Here is a 13,104-nt window from a genome sequence, read left to right as displayed (position 1 = left end):
AAATGAGAGAGGGACTTTGTATGGATCAATGATAATAACTCAATCCTCTATTTGACGAAGGAAGAGGAAGAAAAAGAAAGTGGGATAAAGGATCAGAAAGGGAGGAAAATAGAAAAAATTAGAGTATGACTCCAGGGTAGACCTGTTTTGTTGTTGCTGGGTTGGTTGGTTGGTTTGTCTGTTGTATTTTTCATATGTTTCGCCATGTTGGCCAGGCTGGTCTCGAACTCCTAGCCTTCAGTGATCAACCTGCCTCGGCCTCCCAGAGAGCTGGGACTACAGGCGTGAGCCACCACGTCCAGCCCCCACATTGCGTCTGGCCTCTGTGGTAGACCTCCCAGACAGGGTGGCCGGGCAGAGGCGCTCCTCACTTCTTCCCAGACGGGGCGGCCGGGCAGAGGCGCTCCTCACTTCCCAGACGACGGGCGGACGGGCAGAGGCGCTCCTCACTTCGCAGACGGGATGGCGGCGGGGCAGAGGTGCTCCTCACTTCCCAGACTGGGCGGCCGGGCAGAGAGGCTCCCCACCTCCCAGACAAGAAAAAGAGAAAAAGAAAAAGAGGATGGAAGGAAGGAAGGAGGGAGAGAGGGAAGGAAGGAAGGAAAGAAGGAAGGAAGGAAGGAAGGAAGGAAGGAAGGAAGGAAGGAAGGAAGGAGCGAGCTCATCTTAATTCCTTTTTTTTTTTTTGAGACGGAGTCTGGCTCTGTCGCCCAGGCTGGAGTGCAGTGGCGCAATCTCGGCTCACTGTAAGCTCCGCCTCCCGGGTTCACGCCATTCTCCTGCCTCAGCCTCCCGAGTAGCTGGGACTACAGGCACCTGCCACTACGCCCGGCTAATTTTTTTGTATTTTTTGTAGAGACGGGGTTTCATCATGTTAGCCACGATGGTCTCGATCTCCTGCCCTCGTGATCCGCCCGCCTCGGCCTCCCAAAGTGCTGGGATTACAGGCGTGAGCTACCGTGCCCGGCCATCTTAATTCTTTTTTCTTTTTCTTTTTTCTGAAACCGAGTCTCACTCTGTTGCCCAGGCTGGAGTGCAGTGGCGTAACCTCAGCTCACTGCAACCTCCGCCTCCCGGGTTCAAGCAATTCTCGTTCCTCAGTCTCCCAAGTAGCTGGGACTACAGGCGTGAGCCACCATGACCGGCTAATCATCTTAATTATTAATGAAGTGATCCTTTCTCTGGGACCACTAACCCCTTTGAACATTTTTTTTTTTGACAGGGTCTCACTCTGTTGCCCGGAGTGCAATGGTGTGATCTCGGCTCACTGCAACCTCTGCTACCCGGGCTCAAACTATTCTCCCCACCTCAGCCTCCCCAGTAGCTGGGACTCCAGGTGTGCGCCACCACGGCCTGCTGCTTTTTGTTTTGTTTTGTTTTGTTTTGTTTGTAGAGATGGGGTTTCGCCATGTTGCCCAGGCTGGGACTCAAGAGAAGCGATCTTCCAGCCTCAGCCTCCTAAAGTGCTGGGATTACAGGTGTGAGCCACCGAGCCTGCCCCCTTTGAACATCTCCGAGAGAGAGATATAGGCGTTGTTTCCAGAAAAATGTGCAAATACGTCAGAACTCGCAGTTTAAGGGAACATCTTTTCAAGACTAACGCAATTTACACATGAGCCAATTCCCCTTTCCCGCCCAACCAACCATCCATCCATCCATCCATCCATCCATCCATCCCTCCCTCCCTCCCTCTCTCATTAGGTCTGTCTCTGGAGAACTCTGACTCATACACCAAAAAAGACGTCACCCTGCAACATTCTAACAAAACTTCTAGTCAAAGTCACAGATGACCTCCGCAGTGTAAATCCAAAGGTCTGGTCTCATTCCTCAACTTACTTGAGTTATAGGATACCACATTGGTTTCACCTACCTCACTTGCCACTTAATCTTCTTCCTGTTTTTTCTTTGTTTTGTTTTTGTTTTTGAGAATGGGGCCCGCTCTGGCCCCCAGGCTGGAGTGCAACGGCATGATCTCTGCTCACTGCAACCTCCACTCCTGGGTTCAAGCAATTCTCCTGCCTCAGCCTCCTTAGTAGTTGGGACTACAGGTATGCACCACCATGCCCTGCTAATTTTTGTATTTTTAGTAGAGATGGGGTTTCACCATATTGGCCAGGCTTGTCTCAAACTCCTGACCTCAAGTGATCCACCCGCCTTGGCATCTCAAAGTGCTGGGATTACAGGTGTGAGCCACCGCTCCCAGCCTGCTGTTTTTTCATTACATCCTTAGAATGCCAAAGAGTAAGTGCCCCAGGCTTAGACCTCTAATCTTTTTCCTTTTTATCTGTCCTGGTTCCCCAGTTGATCTCCAACAATTTCGTGGCTTTAAATATTATCTATGTGTGGACGATCCTCAAATTTGTATTGCGAGCCGAGATCATTCTCTTGTATTCAAGACTACAGCTGCCTACTTAACATCTTCACTTGGATATCTAACGGAAATCTCAAACTTGATAGAACCAAAACCCAGATCCGGGTCTCATCCCCACACCCAAATGCGATCCTCCCACAGCATTCTTTATTTCAGTTAATGACTCTTCCACCCTTCCTGTTACTTAGGTCAGATATTTTAGAGATACCCTCAATTTCTCCCTTTCTGTCTCACCTGGGATTAGAGGCGTGCACCACCACACCTGGCTAATTTTTGTATTTTTAGTAGAGATGGGGTTTTACCACGTTGGTCAGGCTGGTCTCGAACTCCTGACCTCAAGTCATCCAGCCGCCTCAGCCTCCCAAAGTTCTGGGATTACAGGTGTGAGCCACCACGCCTGGCCACTTACCTTTCTTCAGGCTGTCCTCAGGACAATAATCAGAGTGATCCTATTAAATTACAAATCAAATCCTGTCATTACTCTACTTAAAACCCTCCTGGGCTGGGTGCGGTGGCTCACACCTGTAACTCCAGCACCTTGGGAGGCCAAGGTGGGCGGATCATGAGGTCATGAGTTTGAGACCCACCTGACCAACATAGTGAAACCCTATCTCTACTAAAAATACAAAAATTAACTGGGCATGGTGGTGTGTGCCTGTAATCCCAGCTACACAGGAGGCTGAGGCAGGAGAATAACTTGAACCTGGGAGGCGGAGGTTGCATTGAGCCGAGATCACGCCACTGCACTCCAGCCTGGGTAACAGAGCGAGACTCCATCTCAAAAAAAACAAAAACAAAAACACTCCGTCTCAAAAAACAAAACAAAAACAAAAACCAAAAACCCAAAACCCTCCCAGGCTACCCACCTTATGTTACAGTTAAAGCCAAAATCCTTTCAATGGCCGGTGAGGCCTTCTGCATCTGACCTCATCTACATTGCTGACCTCATCTACACTGCTGACCTCATCTCCTACAACTTTCCTCCTCCCTCTCTGGGTTCAGCCATACTCACCTCTTTGCCATTCCTGGATGAGGTCCCTGGAAACCTCAGATGATGTCTTGCTTTAGGGCTTTTGCACACCTTCTTCCCTCCATCTGGAATCCTCTTCCCTCAGCTGACCACATGATTTGTTTCCATACTTCCTTCAGGTTTTCACACAAATGTCACTTTCTCAGTGAGGCATTCTCTTAATTATACTATTTTAAATTAACCTCCTACGTGATGGCATGTGCCTCTAGTCCCAGTTACTCAGGACTCTGAGGCAGGAGGATTGCTTGAACCCAGGAGTTTGAGACCAGACTGGGCGACAGAATATTTTAGATCCACCCTCAAAAAATTATTAAATTAAATGTCCTAAAATTTTTCAATTTTTCTTCACAGCACTAACCACCATCTAATATATTTTCCACTTATTTAACTCTCTGTCTACTCCCACTAGAATGTGAGCCCCATCAGGGTAAAAATCATGTTTAATGTACTGCTGTATCCAATGCCTAGAACTGTGACTAGCACACAGTAGGTTCTGAATAAGTAAGAGTTGTCTGAGAATAGAATAAATCTACATGTACAGAGATATTCACTGCAGCTTTATTTGTATGATACTAAAAAATGAAGACAACCTGATTTTCCATCAGTGTAATTATTTATTTAATTTTTTTTTGAGACAGGGTCTCGCTTTGTCACCCAGGCTGGAATACGGTGGCGCCATCTTGGCTTACTGTAGCCTCAAACTCCCTGGCTTAAGCAATCCTCCCACCTCAGCCCTCTAATTGTTGTATTCTTTGTAGAGATGGGGTTTCACTGTGTTAGCCAGGCTGATCTCGAACTTCCAGCCTCAGGTGATCCACCTGCCTTGACCTCCCAAAGTGCTGGGATTACAGGCGTGAGCTACCAGACCTGGCCCCATCAATGTTTTTATTTATTTTTATTTCATTTTATTTTACTTTTTGAGATGGAGTCTCGCCCTGTTGCCCAGGCTGGAGTGCAGTGGCCCAATCTCAGCTCACTGCAACCTCTGCCTCCCGGGTTCAAGCAATTCTTCTGCCTCAGCCTCCTGAGTAGCTGGGATTACAGGTGTCCGCCACCATACCCAGCTAATTTTTGTATTTTTAGTAGAGACAGGGTTTCACCACGTTGGCCAAGCTAGTCTCCAGTTCCTGACCTCAGGTGATCACCTGCCTCAGCCTCCCACAGTGCTGGGATTACAGGTGTGAGCCACCACGCCTGGCACCTATCAATGTTTTTAAAATCTACCAAGTAATAACCATGTTTAACATTTCTTAAAACAGAAGAGCTGGGTATGGTGGCTCACACATGTACTGCCAGTACTTTGGGAGGCTGATGTAGGAGGATCACTTGAGCCCAGGAGTTTGAGACCGGCCTGGACAACATAGCAAGACCCTGTCTCTAAAAAATAATAATAAAATTAGCTGGGCATGGTGGCATGTATCTGTAGTCCCAGCTACTTGGGAGGCTGAGGCAGGAGGATTGCTTGAGCCAAGGACATCAAGGCTTCAGTGAGCCGTATGCAAGATCCTCCACTACAAAAAAAGAAATGAGAAAACTATTTAAAGGATTGATTGAGCCACATCTGTTTGTCTAGTCTACCTGCATGCAATAGGTGATTAGATGAGGAAAAAAAACAAAAAAGACCTGTGAAAGTAGCGCTTACAGAAGATCTGTGGAAACAGCCCTTTTGAGAAATAATAAAATGAACCAGACACTAAAGAAAGAATTTCTGACTGGGCGTGGTGGCTCACGCTTGTAATCCCAGCACTTTGGGAGGCTGAGGTGGGCAGATCACGAGGTAAAGAGTTCGAGAACAGCCTGACCAACATGGTGAAACCGCGTCTCTACTAAAAATACAAAAATTAGCTGGGCGTGGTGGCTCACGCCTGTAATCCCAGCACTTTGGGAGGCTGAGGCGTGTGGATCGCCTGAGGTCAGGAGTTCGAGACCAGCCTGGCCAACGTAGTGAAACCCCGTCTCTACTAAAAATACAAAAATTAGCTGGGCATGGTCGCAGGCGCCTGTAATCCCAGCTACTTGGAAGGCTGAGGCAGGAGAATGGCTTGAACCTGGGAGGCGAAGGTTGCAGTGAGCCAAGATGGAGCCATTGCACTCCAGCCTGGGCAACAAGAGGGAAAATCCGTCTAAAAAAAAAAAAAAAAAGGCTGAACGCAGTAGCTCGCGCCTGTAATCCCAGCACTTTGGGAGGCCGAGGCGGGTGGATCACGAGGTCAGGAGATCGAGACCATCCTGGCTAACACAGTGAAACCCTGTCTCTACTAAAAATACAAAAAATTAGCCGGGCGTGGTGGCGGGCGCCTGTAGTCCCAGCTACTTGGGAGGCTAAGGCAGGAGAATGGCGTGAACCCAGGAGGTGGAGCTTGCAGTGAGCCGAGATTGCACCACTGCACTCCAGCCTGGGTACAGAGCGAGACTCCATTTCAAAAAAAAAAAAAAAAAAAATGCTGAGCGTGGTGGCATGCGCCTGTAATCCCAGTTACTCAGGAGGCTGAGGCAGGAGAATCGCTTGAACCCGGAAGGCGAAGGTTGCAGTGAGCTAAGTAAATTCCTGCCACTACACTCCAGCCTGGGCAACAGAGCGAGACTCTGTCTCAAAAAAAAAAAAAAATTTCCAGGGGACAAACTTTCATAAAGTTTTATACATGTTCACATTAATGTTCGTGGGAATATATGCTATATTAAATTAGAAATAAGGGCCAGCACAGTGGCTCATGCCTGTAATCCCAGCTTTTTGGGAGGGCGAGGTGAGTGAATCATCTGAGGTCAGGAGTTCGAGACCAGCCTGGCCAACATGGCAAAACTCCATCTCTACTAAAAATACAAAAATTAGCCAGGCGTGGTGGTGCACACCTGTAGTCCCAGCTACTCTGGAGGCTGAGGCAGGAGAATCGCTTGAACCTGGGAGGCAGAGGTTGCAGTGAGCTGAGACTGTGCCAATGCACTTCAGCCTGGGTGACAGAGCAAGACTCCATCTGACAAAAAATAAATAAATAAATAAAAATAAACCCTCTGTATATTCAGAGGAAGGGAACATCCTTATTTCTGAAGACACACGGACACAGAGAAGATGCTGAACAAAGAGGCCTTGTGGCTGGGCTCAGTGGCTCTTGCCTGTAATTCCAGCCCTTTGGGAGGCCAAGGTGGATGGATCACTTGAGGTCAGGAGTTCAAGACCAGCCTGGCCAACATGGTGAAACCCTATCTCTACTAAAAAACTATATAAAAAATTAGCTGGGCATGGTGGCACATGCCTGTAATCCCAGCGACTCCGGAGGCTGAGGCAGGAGAATTGCTTGAACTTGGGAGGCAGAGGTTGCAGTGAGCTGAGAGCATGCCACTGCCCTCTAGCCTGGGTGACAGAAGATGCCATCTAAAAAAAAAAAAAACCAACAACCACCACCAAAAAAAGAGGCCTTGCTAAATTTCCCCCCAGTGTATTACCATTAGATCATACCCCCTTAGTCTATTCATTATGATCTATTTCTTTATCAAATCTAGCATATAACATACACAGGTTGGCTGGGCATGGTGACTCATGCCTGTAATCTCAGCCCTTTGGGAGACCAAGATGGGAGGATCACCTGAGCTCAGGAGGTGGAGATCAGCCCGGGCAACCTAGCAAGACCCTGTCTCTATAAAAAGTTAAAAAGATTAGCCATGTCTGGTGGCCCATGCCTGTAGTCCCAGCTATTAGGGAGGCTAAGGCAGGAGGATTGCTTGAGCCCTGGAGGTCAAAGCTGCAGTGAGTTGAGATTGTGCCACTGTACTCCAGCCTGTGTGGCAGAGTGAGACCCTATCTCAAAAAACAACAATAACAACAACAAAACCAAAAACAAAAAGTACACAGGTTTACTCTTTTCTTTTCTTTGAGATGGAGTCTCACTCTCTCGCCCAGGTTGGAGTGCAGTGGCACAATCTCGGCTCGCTGCAAGCTCCGCCTCCTGGGTTCACGCCATTCTCCTGCCTCAGCCTCCCAAGTAGCTGGGACCACAGGCGCCCACGACCACGCCGGGCTAATTTTTTGTATTTTTAGTAGAGACGGGGTTTCACCGTGTTAGCCAGGATGGTCTCGATCTCCTCACCTCCTAATCCGCCTGCCTCAGCCTCCCAAAGTGCTGGGATTACAGGCGTAAGCCACCGCACCTGGCGGTTACCCATTTCTTTTCTTCAGGTCTTAATTTTTTTTTTTTTTTTTTTTTTTGAGACAGAGTCTCTCTGTCGCCCAAGCTGGAGTGCAGTGGTGCAATCTCCGCTCACTGCAAGCTCCGCCTCCCGGATTCACGTCATTCTCCTGCCTCAGCCTCCCCAGTAGCTGGGACTACAGGCGCCCGCCACCTCTCCTGGCTAATTTTTTGTATATTTAGTAGAGACGGGGTTTCACCATGTTAGCCAGGATGATCTCGATCTCCTGACCCCGTGATCTGCCCGCCTCAGCCTCCCAAAGTGCTGGGATTACAGGCGTGAGCCACCATGCCTGGTGAGGTCTTAATTTTTTTTTTGTTTTGAGATGGAGCACTCTGTCGCCCAGGCTGGAGTGCAGTGGCACAGATCTCAGCTCACTGCATCCTCCACCTCCCAGGTTCAAGGGATTCTCCTGCCTCAGCCTCCTGAGTAGTTGGAATTATAGGTGCCTGCCACCATGCCCGGCTAATTTTGTATTTTTAGTAGAGACAGGGTTTCACTATGTTGGCCAGGATGGTCTCAAAGTCCTGACTTCAAGTGATCCACCTGCCTTGGCCTCCCAAAGTGTTGGGATTGCAGGTGTAAGCCACTGCACTGGGCCAAGGTGTTAATTTTTTAATGAAGTCTCCTATGGGATGTAAAACTTATATTAATGAAATCTGTGGCCAGGTGCAGATTTTATATATATATATGTATATATACATATAATATTATATGTATATATACATATAATATAATATGTATATGTATATGTATATTATACATATATATGGTATTTTATGTATATTATACATATATAATAGTATATTATGTATATATAAAATATGTATATATGTGTATATATGTATATATGTATAATATATAATATGTATATATAATATGTATATATGTATATATAATATGTATATATGTATAATATATAATATGTATATATAATATGTATATATGTATATATAATATGTATATATGTATATATAATATGTATATATGTATATATAATATGTATGTATGTATATATATAATATGTGTATATATAATATGTATACATAGAGAGAGTCAATGAGGCTGCATGCAGATTACAGTCATGAGCCACCACACCCAGTCTCTCATTTTACTATCATTCAGTTTATTTTGTTGTGCTTTTCTAATTTCTTTAGCTGGATGCTGAGTTCATCAATTTTCTTATTTCTAATTTTTAAAATATATATTTTTATAAACAGGGTCATGTTCTGTCACCCAGGCTGGAGTACAGTGGCACAATCTTGACTCACTGCAGCTTCGACCTCCTGGGTCCAAGCCATACTCCCACCTCAGCCCCCCAAGTAGCAGGAACTACAGGTGCGTGCCACCATACCCAGCTAAATTTTTTTTTGTATTTTTTTGTAGAGATAGTTTCTTGCCATGTTGCCCAGGCTGGTCTCGAACTCCTGGGATGAAGCGATCCTCCTGCCTCGACCTCCCAAATTGCTAGGATTACAGGCATGAGCCACTGTGCCTGGCCTTGATTATATTTTTTATTAAAACATTTTGTTGGTTTTCCAAAGATGGGGTTTTGCCATATTGCCCAGGCTCGTCTCAAACTCCTGGCCTCAAGTGGTCCTCCTGCCTCAGCCTTCCTAGTAGCTGGTATTATAGGCATGAGCCACAACACCTGGCCTTATTTTTAATTTTTCAATACAAACACTGAAGACTAAATATTTCCCTCTAAGGACCGCTTAAACTGTACCCCACAAGTGTTTCCAATACTATTGTTTAGACCACAGTTGCGATTGCTGGTGTATATTGGTTTACGGCAAGTAAACTAAATTTGTTGGCACTTACTAACTATAGGTGACTATGATAATCACTTTAGGAAGTGAAGAAGCTGCAGGAGATGCTGCACACTTCCTTCCTTCTACCCATTAGGTAAAGTAAACCTATTGCATATTTTAGTTGTGACTCATTTCTTCAAAGTTGTACAAATCTAATAATGTTCCCTGTTATAAGGATCTTAGAATCAATAAGGATAAGACAATGCCAATAAGAAGTAGTGAAGCAAGTGACCCAAAACATGAACAATGAAGATAAACAGTCCCAGCTCCAAGATATTTACTTAAGTAGCAAGGAGTGTATCAAGGAAAACGGCAGTTTTCTTCATAAATGTACTTTTAACTTGTTCTCTACCCTCGCCTGAAGGATGAACTAAAAATTATAGCTTACTAGTAAAATGAAAAGGAAGAGCTCTTTGGCCAGAAGTATTTTTGGCTCTTTGAGTCATGTGATTTGGAATGTTCTCAAGGGCAGCTTTTCATGTTTTGTGTAATGATAGTCAAGGCTGGAATCTATAATTTGTTCTAATTTTCCATGAGTATTCCCCTTGCCACCATTCACTCTCTGCTGTTCCACAATTTCTAAGATCCATATTTGGGTGTATATAATACAGGTAACTAGGCAACTTGAGAGATTTTTTGTCTGTTAGTGTTATGAAGATCCAGAAGAATGAAGGAGGATTGCATTTATTAATATATCATGTGTATTTATACTAGGTTGAACCATATGAAATTGCTGATCTTTGACTATTTTTATTTCATTGTATTATTTTATTTTATTATTTTATTATTTATTTATTTTTTTTTTGAGATGGAGTCTCACTCTGTTGCCCAGGCTGGAGTGCAGTGGTGTGATCTCGGCTCACTGCAACCTCTGCCTCCTGGGTTCAAGCAATTCTCCTGCCTCAGCCTCCCGAGTAGCTGGCATTACAGGTGTGTACCACCACGCCCAGCTAATTTTGTATTTTTAGTAGAGATCATGTTGGCCAGGCTGGTCTCGAACTCCTGATCTCAAATGACCCACCTGCCTCGGCCTCCCAAAGTGCTGGGATTACAGGCGTAAGCCACCGCATCTGGCCTATTTTATTTTTTTTGTGACAGGGTCTGGCTCTGTCACCCAGGCTGGAGTGCAGTGGCAAGACCACAGCTCTCTGCAGCCTTGATATCCTGGGCTCAAGTGATCCTCCCACCTCAGCCTCCCAAGTAGATGGAACTATAGGTATGAGCCACCATGCCTGGTTAATTTAAAAAGTTTTTTTGTAGAGACGAGATTTCATCATTTTGCCCAGGCTCGTCTTGAACTCCTGGGCTCAAGTCATCTGCCCGCCTCTGCCTCCCAAAGTGCTGGGATTACAGGCATGAGGCACTGTGCCAGCCTTCAACCATGTTTTCATTTCTTTATTTTTGAGACATGGTCTCCCTCTGTTGCCCAGGCTAGAGTGCAGTGGTGCAATCATGGCTCACTGCAGCCTCCACCTTCTGGGCACAACTGATCCTTCTGCCTCAGCCTCCCGAGTAGCTGGGATTACAAGTGTGCCATCACACCTAGCTAATTTTTATATTTTTTGTAGAGACAGGTTCTTGCCATGTTGCCCAGGCTGGTCTCAAACTCTTGAACTCAAAGCGATCTGCTGCCTCAGCCTCCCAAAGTGCTGGGATTACAGGCGTGAGACACCGTGCCTGGCCAATCATTTTTAACCTATGACTCAACTTTGTATAATTAGAAGCAAATCCTAGGTCATGGTCATGAAAACTCCCTTTTCTGATAAGAGAAAGAAAAATTGGAGAAAAATAAAGTAATTGTGGCTCATGTTGATAACTTAAAATTCAAGGCTACTAACTTTTTTCCACCTTTTCTTTCTTTCTTTCCTTTCTTTTTTTTTTAAGCCTCTGAGGGCAGTCAGAATGTTGAACTTTTGATAAGCAGGTTAAGTCTTATCAGGAAATAAGCCTTTTTTTTTTTTTTTTCTTTTTTGAGATGGAGTCTCCCTCTGTCATCTAGGCTGGAGTGCAGTGGCACCATCTCAGCTCACTGCAACTTCTGCCTCCTGGGTTCAAGTGATTTTCCTGCCTCAGCCTCCTGAGTGGCTGGGACTACAGGTGTGCACCACCACACCCAGCTAATTTTTGTATTTTTAGTAGAGACAGTGTTTCACCATGTTGGCCAGGATGGTCTCAAACTCCTGACCTTGTGATCCACCTGCCTTGGCCTCCCAAAGTGCTGGGATTACAGGTGTGTGCCACCGTTCCCGGCCACCAGAAGTTCTTTTTTTTGAGATGGAATTTTGCTCTTGTTGCCCAGGCTGGTGTGCAGTGGTGCGATCTTGGCTCACCGCAAGCTCTGCCTCCCAGGTTCAAGCTATTCTCTTGCCTCAGCCTCCAGAGTAGCTGGGATTACAGGCATGTGCCACCACGCCCAGCTAATTTTGTATTTTTAGTAGAGATGGGGTTTCTCCATGTTGGTCAGGCTGGTCTTGAACTCCTGACCTCAGGTGATCCACCCGCCTTGGCCTCCCAAAGTGCTGGGATTACAGACATGAGCCACCATGCCTGGCCCGGAAGGTCTTTTTAACTTTAAAAATCAGAATCCAGCTGAGCGTGGTGGTTCACGCCTGTAATCCTAGCACTTTGGTAGGCCAAGGCAGACAGATCACCTGAGGATGGGAGTTCGAGACCAGCCTGACCAACATGGAGAAACCCCGTGTCTACTGAATACAAAATTAGCTGGGTGTGGTGGTGCACGCCTGTAATCCCAGCCACTCGGGAGGCTGAGGCAGGAGAATTGCTTGAACCTGGGAGGCGGAGGTTGCAGTGAGCCTAGATCATGCCACTGCACTCCAGCCTGTGCAACAGAGTAAGACTCTGTCTCAAAAAAAAAAAAAAAAAAAAATCAGAACCCAGACCTTTGCATGTTGGTCAGTGAGTGGGGTGTACTCTGATAATTTGAGAACAAGGTCAGAAAATGGGATTCAGTGATAGGATGATAGTAATCAACATAAAACGCACAAAACCGGCCATCAGTGGAAACAAAGCAGGCTAAGAGTTTGGTTTTTAGATGTGTGTCAGCAGATAGATGTGTGACTTTGGACAAATTACATAATCTGACTATGTCTCAGTTTCTGGATCTGTAAAATGGTTATAACAGTGCTTACCTCACAGAATTATTGTGAGGATTAATGATACTCTGTGTATAAGACTTAGCAAATAAGAATCTGGAATACCTAGTTAAAATTTGAATTTCAAATGAACAACAAATTTTTTTTAGTATAAGTATATCCCAAATATTTTATGGAACATATACATTCACATTTAGCTGGGTGGCTTGTGTTTTATCTGGCAACCCTGTGTAATTGTTCATTATAGTGACTAGCACAAATCCATAAAAGCTGTTTATGGGTTGGGCATGGTGGCTCATGCCTGTAATCCCAGAGCTTTGGGAGGCTAAGGCAGGAGGATCACTTGAGGTCAGGAGTTTGAGACCAGCCTGGGCAAAAGAGTGAGACACCATCTACAAAAAATGAAAAATCAATTTTAAAAAAATTAGCTGGGTGTGGTGATGCACACCTGTAGTCTCAGCTACTCAGGAGGCCAAGGCAGGAGGATTGCTTGAGGCCAAAGTTTGAGAACGTAATGAGTTATGATTGTGCCACTGCACTCTAGCCTGGGTAACAGTGCAAAATCCTGTCTCTAAACAAAAATGAATAGCTATTTCC

The sequence above is a fragment of the Nomascus leucogenys genome, chromosome 3, assembly GCF_006542625.1.
Source record: "Nomascus leucogenys isolate Asia chromosome 3, Asia_NLE_v1, whole genome shotgun sequence".
NCBI classification, from domain to species: Eukaryota; Metazoa; Chordata; class Mammalia; order Primates; family Hylobatidae; genus Nomascus; species Nomascus leucogenys.
This window is presented reverse-complemented; position numbering follows the sequence as displayed.